Source organism: Acomys russatus, chromosome 1 (assembly GCF_903995435.1).
Source record: "Acomys russatus chromosome 1, mAcoRus1.1, whole genome shotgun sequence".
Classification (NCBI taxonomy): Eukaryota; Metazoa; Chordata; class Mammalia; order Rodentia; family Muridae; genus Acomys; species Acomys russatus.
In genome coordinates, this window is record NC_067137.1 from 108,178,749 (window position 1) to 108,205,839 (window position 27,091).

General features: G+C 43.4%; 1 protein-coding gene across 6 annotated transcripts in view; it reads right to left on the reverse strand.

Moving 5' to 3' along the window:
- The window catches only part of Foxn3 (forkhead box N3), a 380,871-nt gene extending 354,302 nt beyond the window's left edge, over positions 1 to 26,569 (reverse strand). For 4 of the 6 annotated variants that reach the window (XM_051150395.1, XM_051150364.1, XM_051150366.1 and 1 more), the window contains exon 1: positions 26,453 to 26,569. The gene's annotated coding sequence lies outside the window, so the exon portion shown is untranslated. The remainder of the gene's footprint in view (positions 1 to 26,452) is intronic. The other 2 variants (XM_051150386.1, XM_051150369.1) reach the window with 2 other exon arrangements.
- Between the last annotated feature and the right edge of the window lie 522 nt (positions 26,570 to 27,091).

Below are 27,091 nucleotides of genomic sequence, written 5' to 3' on the forward strand. Positions count from 1 at the left end.
AAATGTTTCCTCTGTGAACTATTTATTATACAAAGAAAAGCACACAAGACAGAAAGGCTCTGCCTAAGGACCTCTCTCAAAACCAACACCCCGCACTGCCAGCACCCCAGCACTGCCAGCACCTCAGCACCCCGAGGCCCTGGGCATTCTCTTTCCAATTAGCACCCAAAACCTTACCTTATGGTTCACAGTTGACCTTGTCCTCAGAGTCTAAGCAAGCACGCTACCCAGAGGCAGCAGCTTCATTCTGTGTGGATTTGGAGGTTTATATAGGTGATATACTTACACTGAGCTCATGTGGGCCTCATGGGTCTTCTTTTCATTTATGTAACTATACCACAAAAATTGGTATAACTATACAAAAAAAAAGTGTGTGCACAGGGTCACATTATATTAGACTTAGATGGATACTGGGTAATTTTCTGTTTAGGCTATTATGACACTGTCTCTACATAATTTTGGGGTACATTCCTATTTATTTTTTCCCTTAGTCTGTATCAGAACAGATTTTCTCACTCATAGCTATTAATTTTCTAAAGTAGTAGTATCAACGCACATTCTCAGCCACAGTGTATAAGGATTTTTGCCTCCTTAAGTCCTTACCAACTCAATGTTTGAAGTCATCGTGGCCACATGGAGGCACACTGCATATTATTTCTTAATTACATTTCCCTGAAGATTTACAAACATGTGCTTTTCCTGTGTTTATTGAACTTTTCCAGCCTTTGTGTGTGTTTGAAGCCCTTGTAAAACCCACTTGCCCATTTAAAAGAGAGATTTACTTATTTGTATTTTCTGTGTATGTATCTTGCCTTCATACATGCGTACCATATGAGTGCAGTTCCCACAGAAGCCAGAAGAGGGCATCACATCCTCCTGGAACTAGAGTTACAGATGGCTATGAGCAGCCATGTAGGTGATGGGAACCCAACCCAGGTCCTCTGTAAGAGAGCAGGAGCCCTTAGCCACCAAACCCTCTCTCCAGCCCCTAACTTCCCATTTTTCTATTGAATATTTAGCCTTTCTTTTATACATGTTACAACTATCTCTAACTTTTACTGTCTTAACTGTGTTTTGAGGAACTAAATTTTTCATTTTTATCAATTCAATTTTACCTTTCTATTTGGCTTACTGAGTCCTATAAATTCTTTTCCAACCAAAATTCTGAGTACATTATCCTAGATTACCTTCTGGAAGGTCTAACATGTGGTTATATAATTTACCGGGGATGGGTCTGGGAATGGTCAATATTTATTATGTTTCTATACCACTAACCAATTTTCCCAGGGTTCTTTCTTCAAAAGACCATCCTGGGCTGGAGAGGTGGCTCAGCAGTTAAGAACGTGTACTGGCTTTGCAGAGGACCCATTCCCAGCAGCCACATGGTATCCACCTATAATTCTAGTTCCAAGAGATCTGATGCCCTTGTCTGGCCTCTGGGGGGGTGGCACCTGCACACACAAGGTGTGCATGTGTCACACAAGCACATAAATAAAAAAATCAATAAATCTATAAAAAAATAAAGAGATAAAAAGCTGTGCTATTCTCTCCCAGGGGGCCATGTTTGTTGTCACACTGTGTCCTGTATGCCCAAGTTGATCCTGGGTTTCTTGGTCCCCACTGGTCTACTGTCTAGCTTTGTGCCCATTCCATCTTCCCTCAACCACTCCTGCAGAGCGGTAGATCAGAATATCTGTGAAAATAAACCTTTTCATCTGCTTCAAGATTGTCTGGTCTATTCTTGGAGTTTGTATTTTTCCCATAAGTTTCAGGATTATCATATATTTTCACTGACACCAAACTCTTTTAGAATCTTGAAGGGGATTACAACTCTGCATGTCAGATAAGATCAACCGACATCTTTTAAATCGTGTGCCTTCCATTTCATGAGCAGGCTATACCCTGTCATTTCTTAGGCCTTTAATTAATTTCAGTAATAGCTAAGGGTCTTTAAGAGACAGGTCTTTGTGCCTTAGATTTATCCCTAGGTATTTGATCATTCTCACGCCACTGTAAACTCGTTTTCTATTAATTAGTGAAAAGTCAAGCTGCCACTCACTTGCTCATGTTTACAATGAAACTAGGAGCACGGCAACTCGCTCTCAGTCCCAACAATTTAACTAACGTTTCCCTTGTGCTTCCTTTATATTCAGTAACCTAATCCGCAGTCACTCCCATTTCATTCATCTTTTTTTCTAATCCTAAAGCCTTTCATATCTCTTCCTTGCCTCAGTACACTACTATGCAGCATGATTAGAAGTGGTGAGAGAGCTTATCTCTTGCTCCTCTGACTCAAAGTTTTAACAAGTCACCAACTAAGTATGGTGTGTCCAATCTTTTAACAACACAGAAACAATGTTGGATTGTGTCGCCTGAATTTTCTGTACTACTGAGATGATCATATGGTTGTTTTCTTCGTTCTACTCAAGTTTTTAGTTACACTGACTTTGTCAAATAATTACACTTAGCTTGCATTTCCAACAGACCATCAACTGATCTTCGTGTGGCATGCTATTGCTGCACTTACATGGCTAGTATTCTACTTGGGGGTTGTTGTTTTTGTTGCTTTTAAAAAATTTTATCTACTTAATTATTTTTGAGAAAGGGATTCTCTATGTAGAGCTGTCTCTCTGTAGCCCAGGCTAGCCTCAAATTCACAGCGATCTGCCTGCCTCTGCTTCCTGAGTGTTGTGATTAAAGGCGTGTGCCACCACTGCCTGGCTAAAATCGGTTTGTTAATGTGTATGCCTTTGTGAGTTTATGTGCATCACATGAGTGCAGATGCCTGTGAAGGCCAGAAGAGGGCGTTGCATCCCCTGGAGCTGGAGTTACAGGTGGCTGTAGCCTGCCTGGTGTGGGTGCTGGGTACCATTCTTCTGCAAGAGCCGTCAGCGCTCTTAACTGCCAAGCCATTTTCTAGTACCTTCTAACTCAGATTTTTAAATTGATTTACACAAGTAAAGCTGACCTGGAATTTTCCTTTCTTATAATGTTCTTGTCAGGTTTTAGAATCAAAATTCTGTTGGCTTCTTAAAACAAGCTGGGAGTATTCCTGCTTTTTCTATTCTCTGGAAGAGTTGGTGGAAAATATGTGTTATTTCTTCCTTAAATATTTGGTGAATTCAACAGCAAAACCATCTGGCTCTGAAGTTTTCCTTATGGGAAAGTTTTTAATTACATATTCATATGAGTAGATATGGAACCACTCAGACTGTTATTTTTCTTATACAAGTTTGGATAAGTAGCATTTAAAAAATTGTCAATTACTTCTAAAATTTTAAATATATTACTATGAGTTATTCATGATACTCCCGTCCCATCTTTTCCATCTCGTTACACAGCAGTTTCTAGCGTGTGTTCCTGATTGGCGTCACCAGGATTTTATTTACTGGGTTTTATTAGTTCTTTGCTTCTGGTGTCTGCTTCTTTTTCTTTCTTCCTTTTCTTTTTTTCTTTTTTTCCCCCCAGAGCTGAGGACTGAACCCAGGGCCTGAATTAAATCCTCAATCCCTGGTATCTGCTTTCTAGAGCTCCATTTCTTGCCTTAGTTACTTCCTTCTCTTTTAAGTGTGTTTACAACTTTTCAATTAATTTTCTTTTATGGTATTTTAAAACTGTTGGTTGTTGATAACTAGGCAAGTGTCATATCACTGAGCTGTCTCTCCAGCCCTCATCTTACTTTTCAATTTTGAGACAAGGTTTCATGAAGCTGCCCAAGCTAAGCCTGAACTCTGTCAGCCCAGGAAAGCCTTTAACTTAACTCTCCTGCCTCAGCCCCATGAGTTGCTGGGATAAAATACATGTGCCCCCAGAACAGCTGGTGTTTTGTTTGTTTTGATTTTTAACTTGCTGAAATTCATGCTGAGATCATTGACTTTCTCTCTCTCTCTCCTCCCCTCTCTCATCGCTCTCTCTCCTCTTCTCTCGCTCCTCTCTCCCTCTCTCTCTCCTCTCGCTCTCTCCTCTCTCTCTCCTCTCTCTCTCTCTCTCTCTCTCTCTCTCTCTCTCTCTCTCTCTCTCTCTCTCCCTCCCTCCCTCTCTCCCTTTCTAATAGATGAAGTTGAGTCTATGAAATTTTTTTAAAGCTGTATTCCATTTTTGATATGTCCTATTTTGCATTGTCTCAAGCTTTTAAGCATCTTCTAATCACTGTCATTTCTTCTTCGGAAGGTGGTCATTGAATTTATTTCTATAGAAACATTTATTTATGTTTACATGTGCATGCCTGGGTGAGCTTATGTATACCACATGTGTGAATGTGTCTGCAGAGGGGGCATACAGATCCCTGGAACTGGAGCTACGGGCCTTTCTTAGCTACTTGATCTGGGCGCTGGGACTTGAACGTAAGTCCTCTACAGGAGCAGTGTGTACTCTTAACCTTCGAGCATCGCTCCAGCCTTACTCAAATGTCTAACCATGCAGGGACACTTCCCCCTCCCCCATTAAGTGTTATAGACTGATAGCTATTGCAGTGGTGAGGACATACAGTCTATTAATTTCAACCCTGTGAAATGTAAGAATTGCTTTATGACTCAGCATATGAAAGATGCTGGCAAGTATTCTAGGTGCACTCGAAACAAATGTGTAGATTTATTCATTGCAAGATACTATAATTAGATGAAATTTGCTAATTAACTCTGTTCAGGCTGTGTCTGTCCTTACTGCTTTTTGTTGTGGATTACATCAGTCAACGAGAGAGATGCTAACATGTCTAACTGTATGCATACCTCTAATTATCCCTGTAGGTCTTACAGCTCAATGTGTGCGCACATTTAGGCAGCCAATTGGATCCCTTCACTATGAACGTTTTCATCTCTTCAGGTGCCTTAACCAGGAATCCGTTTTCTTTTACATTGTACAGTTGCGTGGTCTTTCTTTTGTCTGAGGCGTGTTGCTGTACCTTTTACACCTGACCCCCTGCATCTCCATAAGTCACAGGACGCAGAGTACTAAGTCCAATTCCATAATCTCCCGTCTTTCAGTTGGTAATTTAGTCTACTTAATACAATCTCTAACACACTTGGCTTTAAAGATGTCCTTTTAAAGATTTTCATCACCTACTCCATCCCCATTCTCAGCCTCCTTTTGAATTATCTAATTACCCTTCATTACTCTATCTTATCTCCCTTAGTTTGCTGTTTATACATTTGTCCATTGTTCTTTTAATGATGATCTGGAGTTTAAAATATGCATCTTGGGGCTGGAGAGATGGCTCAGTGGTTAAGAACACTGACCACTCTTCCAGAGGTCCTGAGTTCAACTCCCAGCAACCACATGGTGGCTCACAACCATCTATAATGTGATCTAATGTGCACTGTATACATAATAAATAAACCTTTAAAAATAAAACAAAATATGCATCTTACCTAGCAATGGCCAATACAAACTCGTTCTTTATCACAGCCTCTTGCAAGGAAGCCAGAACGACATCATGTCATTGGCTTCTTTAGGCTTACATTCTTATTTCATCATTTATCTTATTCTCTGTCTATTTCAAGCTCCTCGAGGCTCAATTATCATCGTTTATGTGGTCAATATTTACTTACACGTACCCAATTGCTGTTTCTGCTGCTCTTCATTCCTTCCTGCATCTCTGAGCATTCATCTGGAGCAACACTCCTTCCACCCAAGAGACACCCTCTAGTGAGCAAGTCTTTGGTACGGGTTAGTTCACAACCACCCATTAAAGCCATTTTTTTTTTTTTTTTTTTTTATCACTCTTCAAGAATCTTAGATACAAAACATGATAAGCAGTTGCTGTCTTTCAGCAATTAAAGATAGCAGGTCCACTTCCGTCCTGATTTTTATTTCTATTAAAACAGCTGTCAGTCTTACTGCTTCTCCCTCAAGGCAAATGATCGCCCGCACCCCTAATTCTAACTGCTGGGGCTTTTTGTTTTTGTTTTCAGAAATGAACTATGTTGGAATTTCCTTGTTGTCATTGTTTTGTATTTACACTGCTCTGCATCCTAGGGCGTCTCAAACACTTTCTGGGCCCGTGAGATGGCTCAGCAGGTAAAGCTGCACACTGCCAAACCTCACAACGGAAGCTCAGTCCCAAGGCTCACGTGCTCCACACACACACACAGGCCACAGCATGTGCACTCAGAGATTCTGAAATCTCTGAGGATCCCGTGATGTCTCTTACCTTCTGTGAACACCTACACACACACACACACACACACACACACACACACACGCCATATCATACTCACCTACACACACACACACACACACACACACAGAGGCCACAGCATGTGCACCTCCACACACACACACACAGAGCCATGGCATGTGCACCTACACACACACACACACACACACACACGCCACAGTAAATGACTAAGGGTTATACAAACTAAGCAGGGCATGGAGGCATGTGCGTTTAATCTCAGCATCCAGGAGGCAGAGACTGGTAGGTTACACATGCATAAGGCATTTCCATCACATAACCCTATGTTTGTTCTCTGTGTCCTGCTTCCCCGTGTTTCATTGCTCTTATTGTTACTTTGGCACAGGGGATTGAATCCAGGGCCTCCCAGAACTACACCTCAGCCTTGGCCTTTATTTTCTTCTGTCCTATCTTCTGATTCACCAATTTTCTCTTCATTGGCACTTCCTTTATTGAATCTATCCAGTTAAGTCTTTGAAACAGCTTCCTTGGGGTACAAGAAGCCATTTACACACCATTAAAGTCACCGACTGCAAGTATTCACTTAATGGCTTTAATGAATCCAATCATACAACCACAGCCATCACCCAATCCAACCTTAGGCCACTGACATCACTCCAAAAAGCACACTCCCTTGGGACTTATCTGCAGTCAGTGTTCTAAGAGGCCCCTTTGGTTCTTATTTATACTTTTCAGTTCTCTGGCAAATTGTTTACCTCACGTCTTAACCTTCTGGACAAATGAATTATAGATGTTAATTAAGCACATCCCACCAATAACAGAAAGCAGGCACAGAGGTTCAAAGGTCACCTCTCTGGGTTTTCACCTTCCATCTTGCTTTTCCAGCTCCTTGCTGCCGTGACGGATCTGGAATACTCCAAACTGAGCTTTGTTTTGTTTGTTTTTCCTTGTTAATTGTAAACAACATTTCTCTGCAGAAGAACGTACCTGAGCCAACCAGATCTATGAATGCTAGACACACTGACAGCCAATGGGAGCTGGGTGGCCAAACTTTATCATGCAAATGAAGATACTTATGAAGCCGTCAATACGCACCATTGGGGATCTCAGTGCATCTGTGGGCACAGACCAAAATTACCACAAACAAATCAGAATGTTTGGCCAGCCTAATAAGAGTGAAGTGAGCATTCTGCTTAAAAGAAATACTTAAAAAACCACAGTGGCCATGTGAAAAATAGGAGTTCTTGTCTCTTCCCTTTGTGCTATTTGGTATTAAAGAGAGAAATGAGCAAACAGGCGCTGGGGAAGAGACCACGCAACATCTCACTGCGCCAGCAGATGGAAGCCTCTGTGGTACCAGTCTGCCAGTTCCTGAGTCCTGGAGTTCATTAATGCCTCTGTGTGTGTGTGTGTGTGTGTGTGTGTGTGTGTGTGTGTGTGTGTGTGTACTAATATACACATGGGAAGTTTGAGCTTGGAGAAGAAAGTGACCAGCTCTATATGACAAGCCCTGTCCCCCTTCTCTTCCTCTATTTTATTAAAAACTGCTGTATTTTACTCTTCTGTACAAAGTTCTATGCCCTGTTCCAGAAAGGGAAAACAGGTGTGAAGGGCCTGGTGTGCTAGCTTTGAGAAGGCTAGCCCTGCCTCTCAGATCATTGTTTGCAGCGGACTCTTCTGGGTTAGACTGGAACTGAGTCTAAAGAGAGGTGGCAATCTCAGTCAGGCCAGCGGTGTAGCTGCCTAATTATAGCCTTGCCACATCTTGTATTTTGCAATCTGTCCTTTGCTGGAATTTTAATGATGCTATTCAGGATCTCACTTCCTATTCTTAATCTGTGTGTTTCAGATGACTTGATTCCAAACAATGCTTTGGATACAAACAGTCCAACATTTTTCCAAAACATAGGCTTTATTGGCACATAAAATGATTTGCCACATGTATGGTGTTTACATCCTAGCAGGTGGATAATAGATCAGAGTTACAGCGATATCAGGGGACTTTCCCCATCCATAGTACGTGACGGTAGAGACAGAAAACCACTCAGTGAAAAGAAAACACAATATGATTCCAACAATTTAACTTCAGTCCATACGCCATTGTCATTTACTAAGCAACAGGACACAAAAGTGGAACACTAGAAACACTAATGACAAAGTGATGCGTTAACTCAAGGACAGGGGAACACTGAGAACAATGGCCCAAGGGTCCAGTTCAGCCGAGATGTCCTGCAGCCCTAGGGAATACTTGGCTATGGGTTTGCTAAACTCTGGCCTGGAGGTAGGTTTGCCCCCTTAAGCAAAGTATAAAGTCAAAAGGGAAAAGGGATCGCAGGGTTCTTACAAGACTGAAATGGCACCTAGCTCCTTTCTTTTGTGTGTGTGTGTATCTGTGTGTGCATCCATGTGTGCTTCATGTGTGCCAGTGCACACATGTGGAGGCCAGAAAATAACTGTCAGGGGCTAGTCCTCTTCTCTCATCTTGTTCAGGCAGGGTTTCTCTTATTTCTGCCTAGCTGCATAGTTCAGGCTTGCCAGACTGAGGTTCAGACACATGCCCCCATCTCACACCAGGAATGCTGGGATTGTGGAAACACAGGACCACATCCGGCTTCTTACCCGTGTTCCAGGTCTGCCCTGCTACGGCTTCCCTCTGCTCCGCCATCTCTGGAGCCTACTGTTTTATGTCCTACAACTAACCCAGGGTCTGACCAACACGACATCAATCGAAGTCAACTGCAGAGGTCTTTCCACACTCAAAGCAGCTTGCCTACCTCCAACCCCCCCACCCAATTCTCGCTATGGTGGGGCCATTGCAGTCTTGCTTGTCTCCCCATGTCCTGCCTTTCAACAGTGCCAGCATTCTGAGACCTCAACAAACACTGGCAGCTGAGTGACCAAGCCGTGTAGCAATCCAGGGGAGGCAGAGGGGGCTTGTTTAAACACAGCACTGTAGGAGAGACAGCAGAGACAGCTCTGTGCCCTGTGGTCTGTAGGGCTCTTTCCAGACTTCAAGGATCTAGCTTTCTTCCCAGGTTCTTATTCCATTTTAAGCCACAAGAAAAGGTGAAGGAGCCGGGCGTGGTGGCGCACGCCTTTAATCCCAGCACTCAGGAGGCAGAGGCAGGTGGATCGCTGTGAGTTCGAGGCCAGCCTGGTCTACAAAGTGAGTCCAGGATGGCCAAGGCTACACAGAGAAACCCTGTCTCGAAAAACCAAAAAAAAAAAAAAAAAAAAAGAAAAAAGAAAAGGTGAAGGAATAAGGTAATAAGTTGTGGACCATATAATTCTATGTCCTTAAATGTGTTAGCAAGCACCTCTTGAGAGTCTTCCCCATCCTGGAGAAAGAAACTTTGCTTTTTACAGTGTTCTAAACTTAGTGGTGGAGACATTTTCAACAGTCTAGCACATGCTGGAGACACAGCTCAGTGAGTGGACAATGTAGGGATCTCCAGGTCCACGCTGCAGCACCATAGGGGCTACTCATGGTGGTGTACACATGCATATGAGCCCTGTACTAGGGAGGGGCAGGCAAGAGAGTCAGCAGTTCAAGGTCTCCTCAGCTTCAAAGTGAGTTCAAGGCCAGCCTGGGTTACACAAAACTACAGCACATGCCTTCAAGGAATATAGTGCACAGCTTGTGTTTCAGACTGTGCAAACATTAACTCGGGACAATTATATTAAAAACTTAATGGTACTAATGCAAGTAGAACATAGGTTTAAAGAATTATATTTTTACAGAATATAGGAACAAAGAAATCAAGTAGAGCTGACATTTGGGGAAGAAATAAAATATATCACCTGTTCCTCCTCTTCCTGGGTAACAAGTGGACTACATTTCCCAGAAACCCTCTTGGCAGTTGAATGTGGCCATCTTATTAAATAAATATGGCTAATAGAATGGGAGGAAGTAGGCTGTACTGCAATGTAGGCCTGGCCAGTAAAAGCTAGTTACTCAGGGTTCACCATGGTCTTTTCCCTTTCTGTTGAAGGGATCCAAGCAGGCATGGTGACCTTGGGAGCTAGGGCTGAAAGTGGTAATACCTTACAAAGCAATGTGTTTAAATCATCGAAGAAAGAGAGGCCTCCACTAGCCAGGTACCCTTTTTAGATTTGTAAGAAATGAACTCTTATTGCTTTGATTCATTGCGCTGTTTTGCATTTGCTGAAGCAGCAACTTTTACCAGAATAAATATATGTTTGGGCTTAAAATACCCCTGAATATGTGTGGAAGGAAATGACGCTTTGAAAACACTTGCTGTGTTCTCTCTCTTTCTGTCTGTGTCTGTCTGTCTGTCTGTCTCTCTCTCCTGTGTGTGTGTGTGTGTGTGTGTGTGTGTGTCTGTCTGTCTCTGTCTCTCTCTCAGAAAGGGTCTTATGTAGCTGACTTTGAACTCACTGTGTGGCCAGGATGACCTTACCTCTGATGCTCCTGCCTCTACCCTCCCAAAGCCCCATCTCCAGTCACTGGGGTTACACGCAGTGTCCCTACACTCAGTTTTATGAGGTGCTGGTAATCAAACCCAGGGCTTTGCGCAGTCTCAGCAAGCACTCTGCCAATGAGCTCCCGTTCCAGCCCTGTGGTTTTTTTTTTTCTTGGCTTCTGTATAGATGGCCTTAGCACACCAAAGACCCCTTCTGCTTGGAGGACTACTAATATTACTAAAGCCGGGACACGCAAGAAAGAGGATGGGACTCTTTTTTTTTTTTTTTTTAGCAGACTCAGCACTTGGCCAGTCACTCCACTGAAAATAACCCAAAACTTATTTTACAAAGTGTTTCCTCAGAAATAATTTGAAACGTATTATGAACCAACAAGAAAATAAGACACACTCAGAAGAGAACACTTGTACCAAGTCTTACCCCGATATAATTTAGCCAACTGGAGGAATTTGAACTATTTTGATAATGTAACAGGGACAAACTTGGTGTCATTAACAAACTCGGGACTCACAAAAGGACAGAGTATGGCGGTAGGCACCGAGCTAAGGAGGGCTCCAAAGGAAACAGCAAAGTGCCTGTTGTAAAAAACTAGTGCAAAGTCGGAGGGGCAAGGTCTGTACTAAAAACTGCAACCACAAAAAAGTACTCAGGACGAATGGGTAGGTCCCTTGCATGGGTGCTAGAGACTCAGATTTTACAAATCACGATTGAGCTCAACAACCAGGCAAGAGAAGATATGATTGCTAGAGAAATTCACATGCAACTCAAACTCAGAGAATTCCCATGGCTAGTCTCCAAAACAAAACAACATGAAAATAAAATAAAATGAAACAATAGACAGTACAGCATGCTAGAGGGAATAAAGCAACATGCACAGTCGACTCTGACAATGCTGGGCAGAGCTGAACCCATAGGCCTCCAGCGTTAAAATGACCAGACCCTGAGTGGGAAATAAGCATTCAAGTAAACAATGCTCACTCTCTGTGGGCAAGATTAGATAAGACACAGAGTAAAATATAGATTGTACTTAGAATCTAATTGATGGATTACATGTTCATATTAGCAAAAAAAAAAAAAATCTTCAAAATAATGAACTAAACTGAAATCTTAGCAAGTTAGAAAAATAACCAAATAATAAACACCAAGATTAAAGAGAAGGAAAAAGGCTGGAGAAATATTCTACACCTTAGCATAAAGGATGAGCAAAAATACAGAGAAGTAGAAAAGTTTAATATATTCGACTGAAAAAGAATACAGCATAAAAACTATATTCTGAGAATCTTCCAGAACCAATGGGGGGGAAAATCAATTCACAACTCGGGAAATCCCAAATAAAATAAATATGCTAAAAGAAATGTGCGGCTGATCATAGAGATACATATGTCCATAATCCCAGCACTGGCAAAATGGAAGCAGGAGGTTTGAGGCCAGCTTCCACTTACACAGCAAGTTCAAGGTCAATCCGGGCTACGTGAGACCCTGTCTCAAATAAAAACAAAGTAAAAACAACAAAACCTTCATACCTTTATAATAAAACTGTACAGCTGAATAAAAAGAATACATTTAAAATTAGTAAATTATTCTTGAAGTGTGAACACAACTGGAAATTAGTTAGACTTGGTGATAATTTCTCAACAGCAGCAGATGCCAGGACATAACAGGACAAACATCTTCAACCCAAATCCAGTTGTTAAAACCAGTAACAATGGGGTCAAGAAATGGCTCAGCAATTCAGAGTGCTTGCTCATCTCAGAGAACTTAAATTCGGTTCCCAGCACCCATGTCAGGTGACCCACAACCACCTGTAACTCCAGCTCCAGGGGATCAGATACCTCTGGCTTTCATGTGCACGTCACACACACACACAGACCCACATGCAAGCACATAAATCTACACAGTTAAAAATAGTAAAAATAAATATTCTCTTTAAAATATAACTTAAAAAAAAAATACCTACCAGAGGCCAACTGGATGGCTGAGTGAGAGAATGACCTGCTGCTGGAACATGGTGACTTGAGTTTAATCACCAGATCCCACAGCGGAAGCACATGACCAACATCCTAAAGCTGCCCTCTGACCTCCACGTGCAAGCCCTGGCACTTGACTCAATTGCCATCTTTACACACACCCCACCAATAAACACCTGCTGGGCATGGGGACTTATGTCTGTGATCACAGCCCTAGGGAAGCTGAGGCAGAAAGAGTTCAAGAGCATCCTGGCTACCAAAAAAAGACCCTATCTCAAGGAAATTAGAAAGAAGGAAGGAACAACGGAAGACATGAAAGACTCCCATAAGCTAAGGAAAAAAAAAAAAAAAAACCACATTTTAGTAGATTATTGAACAACAACGAGAAAAAAAAGTAATAAACTTAGAAACTATTTAGAGCTAAACACATTAAAACTTCCGAGAGCTAATTTAGCTCTTAGAGTCTAATTGATAGATTGTGTTTTTATATTTAAAAAATTCAAAATTAATGAGCTAACTGCAACCTTTAGATGTTATGAAGATAACAAAATAATAAACTCCAAGATTAAAAAGAATAAAGACACCGGCAAAAGCTAAACACCATGCAGAAGACGTGAGGTGCTAAGAAGTGTTCTGAAAGACTCATAACAGTGACTCATTTCTGGTGATATTGATCAAGAAAAAGCAAGCAAACATACGTGTGATATTTTGGGGATGAAAATAAATTGTGATATCATAAAGGTTTAAAACACTATCAGACAGTATACACAATCATTTTCTCCTCAAATGTCCAAGCTAAGAGGAAATAAATTCTCAGAAGAAAATGTGGTGCAAGAACACAAAGGAGCCTCTCCGCAGCTGCAAAGTATGAAATCATGTTCTTTGCAGGAAAATGGATCGAACCGACGGGACTACCATGTGAGGAAGTGAAGGAAGTCAGACTCAGAAAGATGGTCAGATGTCTTCTCCCACAAGCCAAACTGAGATTTAAGAATCTAAGAAATATGAGAGCAGGGATGAAGAATGAGGCCAGCAGGGCGTGGGGGTGAGAGGCAGAGGTAAGCGGATGGAGACAAACACAGCACACACACACACGTGGACACACACACACACACACACACACACACGTGGACACACACACACACGTGGACACACACACGCCCATGCACGCACATGCACACACACACACACATGAGTGTGTCATGGTGCAACAAATTATTCTGTATGCTACCTAAAAGGTCCCAACAGTCATGAACTGCTGAAATGGAATCTAAAAGAAAGAGTGTGGCAGAACAGTCTTGATATAAAGGAAATGGCGCCAAGGCACGGGTAGGAAGTGGAGCCTCCACAGATGCTCTTACGCAAATGAATCTCAACAACAGAGAAAAGGACTTTATCTCATTCTAGGAAGAACAGTGATGCCAAAACTTGATAAGAAAAGAGAGCTAGGGCCTGGAGAGACGGCTCAGTAGTTAGGAGCACTGGCTGTTCTTCCAGGGGACCCAGGTTCAATTCCTAGCCCCCAATGGCAGCTCACGACCACATATAACTCCAGTTCCAGGGGGCCCAACACCGTTTTCTGTCCTCTGATAGCACTAGGCATGCGTGTGGTACACAGACTTACATGGAGGCTAAACACTCATAAACATAAAACAAAAAGAATGTTTTAAAAAAGGAAAGAAAACAATAGAGCTGAGCTACACTCTGAACAGAGACAAAACCCTAAGAGTTAGCATGAAATCAACCTATCAGTGCACATAGGCTTTAGAAAGTGATCTTACTCCAGAAAAATAAGGTTAATTTAAGATTTTATAAATCAACTAATGAAATTCATCATATTAAATATATATGTATATATATCATGATGAATACAGAAAAATAATTTGATATCTATACAAGATTTAGGAAGTAAATAAAAAAATGAGAAAATAAAAATAACTTCTGTACCAGACAAAAGAGTCTACACATACCCTGTCAACACTGTCCTTCTGATTATAGCAGTGAGTCCATTTTGGGTAAGGTCACCAATACAACACTGGGACCTACAGAGAATTCTCATCCTCACTATACTGTGACAGGATCGAGCCAGTGCAGCAAGGAAAAGAAGCCACAGCTATAAGGATTGACAAGGACACCGATGGTGTTTGAATGTGATATGGCTGATTAGCTATAAATATTTCAAAAGAATTTATAATATATGATAGAATTAAGAAACTTCAATTATTTCTGGTTACTGTATTAATGCACAACAATCAATTTTATTTTTGACTATATTCATAACCTTGGACATACAACAAATAGTTCACAGGCGTAAATATAGCATATGCTCACTAGAATCAAGTATAGAAGTTTGTGCTGGCACTATTTCTAAAGCCATAAACACTAGACAGCAATAAAAGAGCACATTATCGCTATGTGTAACATCAGTCCCGTGTGAATTCTCAGAAACAAAGTGATCAGTAGGAAAAACAAACACCAAAGAGAATACACTGTATGGGTTTAAGAGATATATTACATTTTATTTATTCATTATTGTGTGTTTGTATGCATTCGCATGTGTGTGTAGATCACAGACAACTTGCAGGAGTCAGTTCCACCATTTGGGTCCTGGTTGTCAGGTATAGTGGCAAGAGCCTTTACCTACTGTGGCGGTGTGAATGAAAATGGCTCCAGTGCCTCATGGGAGTGACATTATTGGGAGGTCTGGCCTTGTTGGAGGAAGGGTGTCACCGGGGGGGAGGGGGCTCTGGCATTTCAGAAACCCAAGGCAGGCTCGCTGCCTGCTGCTCTAGATGCAGAACTCTCAGTTCCGTCTCCAGCATCATGTCTGCCTGCACACTACCACGGCCTCCTGCTATGATGACAATGTACTAAACCTCCGAACTGTAAGCCAGCTCCAAGCAGATGTTTTCCTTTATAAGAGTCGCCATGGTCATGGTGTCTCTTCACAGCAAGAAAACCCAAATAAGATACCTGCTAAGCCATCTCATTGACCCACTTATTTTGATATAAAATTCACACACAGACAAAACGAGTCAATGATGCTCAAAATTAGGGAAGTGATCATCTTGCAGGGGGAGTGGCTTAAGACACATGGGGACTTCTTACATGTAGATAATGTTCAACGTGTTGGTCTAGACGTTGTTAGATGGATATGTTCCCTTAAAAAGAAAATAAAAGAAAGAAAGAAATGGGACTGGAGAGATGGCTCAGTAGTTAAGAGCTCTAGCTGTTCTTCCAGAGGACCTGAGTTCAATTCCCAGGACCTACATGGCAGCTCACAACTATCTGTAACTCCAGTTCCAGGGGATCTGACACCTGCACACAGACATACATGCAAACAAAACACCAGTGCCCATAAAAATAAATAGACCTTAAAAAAAAAATCAAGCTAAAGATCAGTGCTCTTTTTCACATGTACAATTCAATTTAAAGTATATAACATAACAGTCCACAAACCAAAACATAGAAAGAATTGCAGCTGTAGAGCTGGGGTACAGCTCACCAAGAAACATGTAACTGTGGGCACAGATGTAAGAAGACATACAATGTTTACATGTATTCAGAAGGCATGCAGATACAATATTTAGATATCTATCCTATTGTATGCCATAGCTAGCATGTGTGCATGTATGCTTCATGAAAATGAATTTGTACTCCTCACACCACACAGAAAAGTTCTGGATGGACTTAGTGCTGACAGCCGAGGTCACTCAGCCCCAGGACCCTGAGATGCCTGTGCCTTCCAGAGAAATAAAAGAGCGAGTCCCACTCAGTTCTCACACCTGCCATCACAGGCCAAAACATGGGGTGGGGGCCAGCAAGAGCACATTATGGAGTGGGTATTGGTCTCGGGGAGAGACTGAGACTAGGGCACTGCTGGGAATACCAGTTACAAGTACACTGTGAAACAGGCACAACCGAAGGGTCCTCTTTGTGTGTGCTGGGAGGAAGATTGCCCAGACAAGAGAAGGGAGCTGCTTTTTCTGCACAGTGGAGGTTTTAAGTAGATTAAAAAGGACAGCCTACATCATGGACAATAAAAAAGGTTGTGATCAGGGCATGGCAGCACAATGGCCGTGGAACCAGAGAGGCTAGTGTAGGGACAAGTTGAATAAACCAGATCTCAGGCCCCTTCCTTGAGCAGTAATAGGTAAGGACAGATTATAGAAGGAATTAAGAGGCTGGCAGAGGACAGGTTTGATGAGGTGGGCATCAGGGAGCCTGGGCAGGTTCTCAGTAGACTCGGGAGACAGCAGTAATATTAACAAAACAACAATAAAAATAGCTCAGTAATTTTTGGCTGCTTGCCAGGCTCTGTGACAAGTCCTTTTCAAGGACTCTAGGATTTAGCTTCTCCAATAATCCTTTTAGGATTCCCATGTTACTTAAGGAAACCGCAGCCAAGACTGGAATCTAAGGTTAAGTAATTCCCCAGACGCACACAGCTGGGTTGGAGGGGATAAGTTGGAAAAGGAGAGATCTAGCATGAAAACTCAGGCCTGGGGTGTGGTTTAGGGGTGTGATTTAGGGGTGTGGTTTAGGGATAGAAGGCTTCAAGAGCAAAGAAAGGAAAAGAGCTAGTGGGACAGAGCCTCCCTGAGGTCACAAGTGGCATTCATGGAGTGAGGTACCAGGTAGAGCTCACTTAAGACAAGATGAATTGAAAGACGGCACCAAGCTGGGTGTGGTGGCGCTCGCCTGTAATCCTAGCACTCAAGGAGGCAGAGGCAGGTGGATCTCTGTGAGTTTGAGGACAGCTTCGGCTACAAAGTGAGTCCAGGACAGCCAAGGCTACCCAAAGAAACTCAGTTTGGAAAAACCAAAGAAAAGAAAGAAAGAAAGAAAGAAAGAAAGAAAGAAAGAAAGAAAGAAAGAAAAGAAAGGAAGGAGGAGGAAGAAGAAGGAGAGGGAGAAAGAGAGAGAGAAGAGAGAGAAAGAGAGAGAGAAGAGAGAGGGGGGGAACTAGGAGAGCTTGGGGGGTAAGTCAGGTGCTTGAGGTGGAAATGGAGGCCAAGTGTCCTTACCTGGAAAATGAGGAGTACAGTTGTGACAGACAGGAAACAGGAAGGAATGGAATGGAACAGAAAAGAAAACAGGTGCATCATTCCTGGAGATTTCCACCCAAGTGACTCTAAACTGTATGTTGCATCTGTTCTTCACATTAAAACCTCGCTCTCTAGGGACACTCATTCATTCACAAGCCTACACGGTGGCTAAAAGGACACCTCTCAGGGCTAGGGAAGATGGCTCAGTCAGTAAAGTGCTTGCTGGGCAAAACCTGAGGACCTGACTTTGATCCAGCCACATACCAAGCTGGGTACATGTGTAATGTGAGTGCTGGGAGGCCAAGACTGGAGGACCCCTGGGGCTTGCTGGCCAGCCAGTCTAGCCAAAGCAAGAGCTCCAGATTTGGTGAGAGACCATGTCTCAATAAAATAAATGGGAAAGCAACTGAAGAAGACACCTGATGCCTACATCTGGTCTCCAGGAGCACATATGTGCACATATGCATGTGTGCGCACGCGCATACACACACGCACACACACACACGTGCACAACTATAATTCTAAGACTGGGGAAGGAGTGGATGGATACAAAGTAACAGTGATAGTTGCTAAGACCACCCTGGCCTTGCCTCCTTTGTACCTGACATCCCACCTCCCAAAAGTGTCCAGACCCAAACACTTTCTCCAGGCAAAGCCTGCTCTGTCATGTCACACGAAGACCTCAGTGCTAGAATCTGAGTTCCCTGAGAGTGGCCCTGAGCCAGGAGCCAAGAGTTCACGTTCCCACAGTTTGACCGTGCCCGGTGCTCTAGAGAGAGACGGCTCACTCACTGTTGGCTGCCTTCCTGTCCCATCCTGGGATCAGCTCTCAGGTAAACTACATAACCTTCAACTGTCCTTGCAAAGATGGTGTCTGAGTACCAACTTGAGGAGAGGCACAATTTGGAGAGAGTTCCACTTAAAAGGTTGGTATGAGTTCCAGAGCAGATGGTACACTGTTAGCAAGGGTTTGGGCATAGTCAGTGGTATGCAGTAGGTGCCTAATTAGTGTTCTCTGAATTCCTGGATGATCCATTTCCCTACATTTACATGCAAGCTTTTAGCACTTTCCTCAACCCATCCCATGAAGTGATTTCATACATGTGAAAAACACAAACTCACACCGGTGAAACAGGAATACACGCTACCACACGCTACCAAGTTCAGATCACTTGTCGAACCTCTTTAAATGAACCTGTGAGCCAGGAACACGTGTGGCTAAGTCTCTCCCTTTGCTGGTTCTAACCATTTGCTCACAACTATCGGAAGCACAGAAGGATGGCCAGATAACAGTCAAATAAACAAGCAGTTATGGAGCTGTTGTTGTATTTGCACACAAGAGCTTGCTGGGCTGTTTCAACTTCCAAAGCCAAATACTGCCAGAGAATCCATTCAAGGGTTAAAGACGCCACCAGCAGCTAGGGTGCATGCACTATGGTGGGAATTTAGGAAAAAGCACATGTTGTGGGCAGGATTCTTTTTTTTTTTTTTTTTTAACCAGGTAAGTGAATGTGCTGAAGAGAATGTGAAAGGTGAAGATGAAGGAAGTCAAACTCACCATCAGGGGACCCAGGAGGCCCCTCCATCACTTATGGTTTTCTATGTGAACACAAAAGTCAACAGACAAAATCCCATTTCTTCCAAGAATCACCAGGAACCTTCTGCATCCTACACTCCCATTTTTTCTGGGGGGGGGGGGGATGCCATTTTAAGTGTCTAAGGGGGTGCCACAACTCCCAGACAGGAAGCCATGAGAATACTTGTATGTGGTCAGTGACTGGGAAAGGCTGTAGTTTTGAGTCCAGGAACTAGAGGTGAGAATTAGATGGCTCTTAGAGAACTTGTGGCTCTAGGAATGTCGCTGCCTCAGTTTCTCCAAGTGTAGCACACACACCATCATCACTGTTCTTACTCATTGACGTCAACACTAAGTTATTACAAGACTCAATTAAAGTTAAGGTAGCAGGTAGGATCTATTGGAACAAGCCCCTTCTCAGGACAGTATGACTGTCCTGTTACCCAATATGGCCAGTCTTGCCCAGAGCAAGTTACTGTTTCTCAAGAGACAATTCCATATGATAATATAGCCCCCAAAAAACGACGCAAAGGTTTTAACTTAGAGACATTCATTAACTTCTCCGCAGTGTGTAGCTGATTTCATTTTAAAGCTGCACAACTACTTACTTATTTATTTTTATTTTGTTTTTTTTTTCAAGACAGGGTTTCTCTTTGTAGCCCTGGCTGTCCTAGAACTAGATCTGTAGACCAGGCTGACCTCAAACTCAAAGATCCACTTGCCTCTGCCTCCCAAGTGCTGGGATTAAAGGTGTACACCACCACTATCCAGCTTACTTATACAACTATTGCATTTGATAAATCAGAACATTTCAAGGCACAAAGAGATCTTTCTGGGTCTCCAAAATCGACCTCGTGTGGCATGCTAAAATCCCCTTCCCAAGGGGAACTTGCCCAGTTCTTCGCATCTGTACTGGGCACATATTGGGCCATACTTGGAAAAGCCCTTCAGGGACGACCACAAGCATCCTGGCAACTAACAGGCATCCTTCCATTTAAAAAGCAAGCCCTTGGATTGAGTCTGCAGCTCATTTGAAAGAGTGCTTGCCTACCATGCACAAACACCCGGGGTTCAACCCAAAGGGTGCACACCTGTAACCCAGGCAGGAAGAACAGGAGTTCCAGGACCTCCCCAGATACGTGAGACCCTGGCTCAAAACCAAAACAACAGAACAATCAAAAATCAAAACACAAGAATACTGAGATGTAGCGCCCAGCCCCAAAAAGAATAGCTCTGTGGCAGGGGATGACCTTAGCAGGGTCAGTGAGCTTTCCTGGGCTCTACACCACTTCCCATCCTGGAAATGCAGGAGGGAGGAGGAAGCAGGAGGAGGCCTTAAACAGCCTGCCCATGAAAAGCTTTATTCAGCGCAATTCAATAACTGAAAGTTACTCACAACCGTTTCCATCCACTACTGCGGCCGACAATTTTGTGCTCTCTACCAGTTTCATCTTTTAGAGGAAATGCTTTCTTTAAAAGAAAAAAATGGTTGGAAGCTCTAAGGCTTCCTGTCCTTTTTCTCTCCAGACTCCCCCGGCTGTGCACCTCCCAAAGAGCAACTCGGAGAGATTGGTCACTCGGAGGACCAATCCAAGCACCTATTGCTGGCCCCGGGTCACCACTGATCGCTCCATACCTTTGGCTTAGCTCTTGTACTTGTGAAAATCAAGGGTAGAGCTGGCAGGGTGGCTCAGTGTGTACGAGGGCTTGCATAAGATCCTACTTGGCGCTAAATATAAAACAGAAATCAATTCTTTAGAACCCACTCCCCACTTTCAAAACGTGGGCTCTGACCTCCACATGCCCCACTGCACTTGGATCACATACACTACTCCTACTAATAACAATAAAGAAAAAAAATCAAAAATCCAAAGTACGACAGATGGCCCTATCCAGCACACCTAAAAGTCCTGCACACCCTTGCACCTGGAACATAAGGGCAAACTGAGCATATTTTCTCCATCCAGACTGCTGTTCCAGAACATTCTCATAGGAGAAGAGATAACTGACTCTATTTGATGATAATCAAATATCATCTGTGCGTTGTTGTTTCACTCAATACATGTGACTCCGCCGAGCTGAACGTCCTTTCACAGTGACACTATATGAGCTCTCTCTGCCCCTGATAGGACCACACGGACAGAGAGTGAACCCAAGCTTCCAGCAAGTTGACAGCGGACCATCTTGCCCATGTGACGTTCCTATAACTTATAAAGGAGGCCTGTATTTTTACACCCCTAAAAACAGACTTTACCCTCTCTCATTATAACCGGGGCTAGGACTGTTTCATATAGTGAGTGGTCAAAGCCTTCTCTGGGTTTCTGGTAGTTTCACAGTATGTGTTATAAGACACAACTAACGGCTACCTTTCTCCCTCCTCTCTCTTGAGGTCAAGGCACTTCTGAAATTGTCCAGGCAAAAGTTCTTTTTGGCTGAGCTGGCCTTGGAGGAAGGCTCTTGGGCTCCCTTAAGAAAACATTTGTGAGCACTTAGAAAGCAATGGGTTTACAACTGTGTTGGTAGAGTTCTGAATTCAAGGGCTAGCCTCGGGTGCTGCCTAGAGGGTGGTCCGCAACTCTGGGCTCCCAGGTCCTCTAGAGTAGCTAGTTCTTCTTTGATTCAATTCAGATGCGAGGGTCTTGCATAAGATTCTACTTGGAGCTAAATATAAAACAGAAATGATGCTTACAAAAATGTGTGTGTCCCATTCCGATAAGCGGTTCTCTTATGGGGGGGTTTATGTACTTATTGCGTATAAAGAGGCTTGCCCTTCCTCCTACCTTTCCAGAATTTGGGACATCCATGAACTGGAGCAATTAAACACGCACTTATCCCATGTTAAAAAATTAAACAAATAATTATTTCAAAGAGTAAATGCCTTCAAAGTTATCTCAAGTGCCTTTCACATAATTTGGGGTTTCAGCTACCGTTGAAGTTGGCACACACCTGAAATGTGTTATTTATGTATTGTTTTCCTCTCATAAGCAAGGAGAAACGTGTAGCATTCTCTCTCTTTCTCTCTCTTTCCCTCTCTTCTCCTCCCCCTCCTTTTCCTCCTCCCTCTTTTGGCATTTGGTTGGTATTTTGGAACCATTGTTAAAAATTTGGCCCAGCCTTAAAAAAAAAAAAAAAAAAAAAAGTATGCCAGCTTCAGTGCTTGTGTGATGACTTTCTGACAAATGAAAACAAATTAGGACTTTATTGAACATCTTGTTAATTTGTATTGGTGAAATAAGCTGTACATGACAGTGTAAGGATTCATTTTCCTAATTCTGAACTCAAAAAAGAAATTCACAGAAGCGCCAATGATTTGAAACAAATTCACAGTACAACTCCAGAGTCACTTTCTTTGAACTGTTCTGGGCAAACTTTGGGGCAGGCTGCAGAGAATCTAGGTAAATTCTAGAAACCAACAAGTCTCATTCATTTCCTTCAGTTTGTACAAACAAGCAACTGACAGGTTTCCTGCAATGGCTGTTTGCCGTTCTTACAGATAAGAAAGTTCTCAACAGGAAATCCTTTGCTGAGAGAGACCAGCTATGCCATGAAACGAAACTTGCTACCAAGTCCTGGATCACTACATATCTGATAATGTGGGATCGTGAAATAAAGCCAAAATCAAATGCGAGACACTGCATGGCTGTGAGCTGTTTGCTACCCCATTGATACAGGATATTAAATAAATATTAAAACATATTTAGGAGCTCTTATCTCTCCCCCTCCTTGAGGTAATCAGTTGAGGAAACCAAGAGAGATGTGATGATCTTTTAGAAGGACCAAACAGTAAGTTAAGTAAGTTTTAAAACCAAACAAACAAAAACCAGTGTAGTGCTCCATGTACGGAGAGAAGTTATTTATAAATAAATATAAAGAACTTAAAATTTAGGGGTCTGGCTGGGAGGTGGTGGTACATGTCTTTAATCCTAGCACGAAGGAGGCAGAGGCAGGCTAATCTCTGAGTTCGAGGCCTGAGTTGGAGACTAGCCTGGACTACACAGTAAGTTCCAGGAGAGCCAGGGCTATATGAAGGAACCCTGGCTTGAAAAACAAAAAAACAAAACAAAACAAAAAAAGTGCGGCAGGGCGGAGGAGGTGGGGGTTGATCTGGAGAGATGGCTCAGTAGAAGAGATCTCTTCCAGGGGACATGAGTTCTGATCCCAGCACCCCTGTGAGGCGGCTCACAACAGTCTGTAACTCAAGCTCCAAGAGCCTCTGGTATGTGCTCATACCCACATGCAGACACATACACCTACACATAATTAATAATAACAAAGAGAAATCTTTTTTTTTTAACCCTTACAGTTTAAAGATCACCATTGACAAGATGGGTCAAAGTCTAGCAAATGTGTTGATTTTTATATGGACAAGCTTTATTGAAGAGCTTCAAAGCCAAAATGCAGGAAAGGTATGTTTGGTTATTTTCCACTTAGCAAACTGAATGAAAAGGGGGCATTGGGGGGAGGTGGCCAAACTTCTTTCCATGCTATTCCTCATCATGAGTAAGATACAGCTGACATAGGTGCTGGTAGCTTGGGGGATCCCCTAAATTAGCCTCAAAATGAAAACACCCCTTCTCCATGCGCACAAGAGGAGATGTTTCTAAATTAACTAGGCAGTCGTTTTTTTTGCAGTCTGGAAACAGTCCTCATCCAGCCTAGGAGTGCTGCCTTTCCCTTCTCAGCTACCAGGAACACCCTGCCCTTTGCTCTGCTGAGCACCAGGCAGTATCAGAGTTTCTGCCCAGGCAGCTTGAGAGAACCTGTCCAAAATGCCACAGACTTTCATGAGCAAAGGACACAGCTCAACCTGGAACCGGCTGGCAAGCAGGAAAAGACTTCATCATAACTTCCCCCAGATGACCCTTCCTCCATAGGCAGCATTCGGGTCTCGGAGTCTCTAAAAAGACTTTTGTTCTAACAGTAGACACACACATCTTCTAGCAGACACACAATTAATGGCTCAAATGTATTCTTTTCAGCCTTCCCCTTGCCCAACTCAGAGGTTGCAAAATGCTAAGCAAGCGCGAATGCTCACCCTGCCTTTCAGGCTTTTCCCTGAACTATTTTCAATAAAAATACAGTTATGAAATCCAGAAGGCTGTATTTTTGGTTGTTGTTGTAAAATGACCTTGATTTGACAGGCATGGTCTCGGGTTTCAACAGATGTTGTGGGAAAGCTCAAAGAAGCCAGTGTATTCTTCAAGCATCTGTGATGACATGCAGGTTTTTTTTTTTTTTTTTAAATCGGTGGTCATGGTAGGGTTTGCATGTGTGGTGGGGGTGGGGTGGGGTTACACTTCTCAGTTTCTATGACAACCATGTCTCCATTCCTGGGTTACTAGATACCATCTACTTCCTGTGTCTAAATTTTTAAACCAATCAGAAAAGTGTTCATATGGTTAACAACTTCTGGGAGCCAGTGTCTTTAATGAGGCACTTTGAGGCTCAAATGAAGATGTCCACAGGCGTCACGCTGTCTTATCCGCTGTCTTATCGTGATCCTGTTTCTTCACTCTCTTCTGTGGTAAAGAACCCCCCTTTTCTTGGAGCCTGCTCTGCTCAAAGCAGACACTACAATTTCTTGCAACAGTGTGTCAGCTGATTGCATTGCTTGCTCTCCTCGTTGTCTGTTTTTCCTTTCACTGTCTAAAGACTTAGATTTAGCACGAGAAACATGCTAATTCACAAGGCACTTAAATTATCAAAGTAATGATACTGTTAAGCACCCATCTGCTGGCGCTGCTATCTAAATGCTCAGAAGGGGGAGAAAAATTAGGAAAAATTAATTCCAAGTTGATCAACTTTGCATTCTACAACTTACAGAACAGAAGTCATTGAGACCGTACTGTGAAGCCCCACATCTATCAGTGCAAGCTAGAAGCTGACATCTGCAAAGAAATTTGTCACCAAAATGGCCTACTTTATCTGGATAGCAACAACAACAAAAAATTAAAGATAAAGACACCCAGAGCGAGCCAGATGCACCCAGATTTAAAAAAAAAAAAAAAAAGCAACCACGCGGAAAGCCCTGCCAAGAAGGCAGATCCGAAATTAAGGCAAGGTTTTAAAAGAAGGTTTTGGGTGGCTGTTTTCCTAAGTGCCCATCTAACTGACCAATCACTGTGAGAGTTAGAGCGGGCTCCAGACAGTCATGCACTCACTCTTCAGGGCTCTACACCCTCAGAGCTGCTCCCCCTGGCTAAGGCAGAGCAGGCGATCAATGAAAAAACAGGGAACAAAAGGGAAATACTGATGTCTTCTTCCCCAGCTCGGAAAGCCAGTCCCTTTTTCCTCAATGAGCCAGAAGCACCCAGCCTACAACAGCGCCACGGGGGAGCTTCCACCAGCAGCGTCCAGTCCTTTCAGAGCTACCAGTTTCGTCTTCGCAATCATGTGTCCCGACGCTAGCACAACCCGGTGACGGTAAGGCTCCCGGAGCCCAACCAATTGAAACTAATAAATTAAATAAATTAATAATCCCCACGATTAAAAGCTCCCAAGAAAGACCTCGTTCCCTTTCTCCAAATGTCATTCCCAGACTATAAACAAAGCATGAAAAATAGTCTCCCGGGCTAGGAATCTGGGTTTTTCTCCTCAAAGCAACGTTTTCCTCCAAAACCAGAAACATTCCTGCTTCTTTCAACGGACACTCTGGTTTGTCCATGTCACGCCGGGATGTGCAGCTCCGGTATTTGAGAAAGAGGTTTAAACTGCCCATAGCCACTCTGTTTATAATTGATAGCAAAATAGTTACGACAGCGATGCTGTAACTCTGCCCCAGCCAAACTCCACATTTAACACGTTAGTTCCTTGAAAATACGAGTCACGCCTGGGGACCCCTCCAAAGCCGCCTCCCTCTTAAGTCATTAACAGAATTACATCAATTATTCGGTAATTTTTCATAAATATCCATTGTCTACGATTTTTAAAAATAAAAATGCAAAACCATCTATCTACAAATTCCAAAAAAACTTTTCTTTCTTTCATGCTTTTTTTTTCTTTTTCTTTCTTTCTTTCTTTCTTTCTTTTTTTTTTTTTTTAATGAACTTACTTTTGAGACAAAAACTAATGAGAATAAGCAACTCGCCATCCCTCAATCTTTCCCATTCTGGGCTGCATGCTATAAATCAATCCTAAACTAGGTGCACAGATGGGGGCGGACACCTTAAGATTTAAAAGCCAAGGGTGCCCCCCAAAATGGGCAAGCTGGGCAGCGAGGCTCAGGGTGACAATGCTAACCCAGGCAGAGGCTCGCTAGGCAGCCAGAGAGCCGCATTTTTGTTACCTTCGATCGCCTGCCCCCCCGCTGCTTCTCGCGGCCGCATTGGGGGGCTGCGGCGGCGCTGGACTCGCGGGGGGCCCCGCCGCCGGGTCGCGCCGTCTCCCAGCCGAGCTGCACCGACCGCGGCCGGAACACCCGGCTCCAGAGCCCGGCGCCCGCCCGGGGTCGGCGGCTCGGCTCCCACCCGGGCCCGGAGTCCTGCTGGGTCCTAGCGCTCGTCTCCCGGGCCGCAGCCCGCTCTGCAGCCTGCACGTACCGCGGGGCGGCCGAGGAGGGGGAACCCGGGGAAAGCACGAGCGGGAAAGCCGAGCCTCTGTGGGTGCGGAAAAAGAGAGTTCGGTGCCAAAGCCTGTGTATGCAAAGAAAGACGCTGCCTCCGGCCGAACTCCCAGAAGGCAGATGCTAGCTAGAGTCTGCAGCCCGGGCGGAAAGCACAAACGTGGCCGGGAGGTTTGCTCCGTGCACCTGTGGTATGGAGTGCGCTCACAGAAGGTAAGAGACATCGCGGGATCCTCAGAGATTTCATAATACCAGGGAGGGAAAAGTGGACAATTCGTGTGCTTGGAACCAGTTTTTCCCAATCTTTTCCCCGCTAACAGTTATTATTTTCTTTTCTTTTTTTCTTTCTTTCTTTCTTTTTTC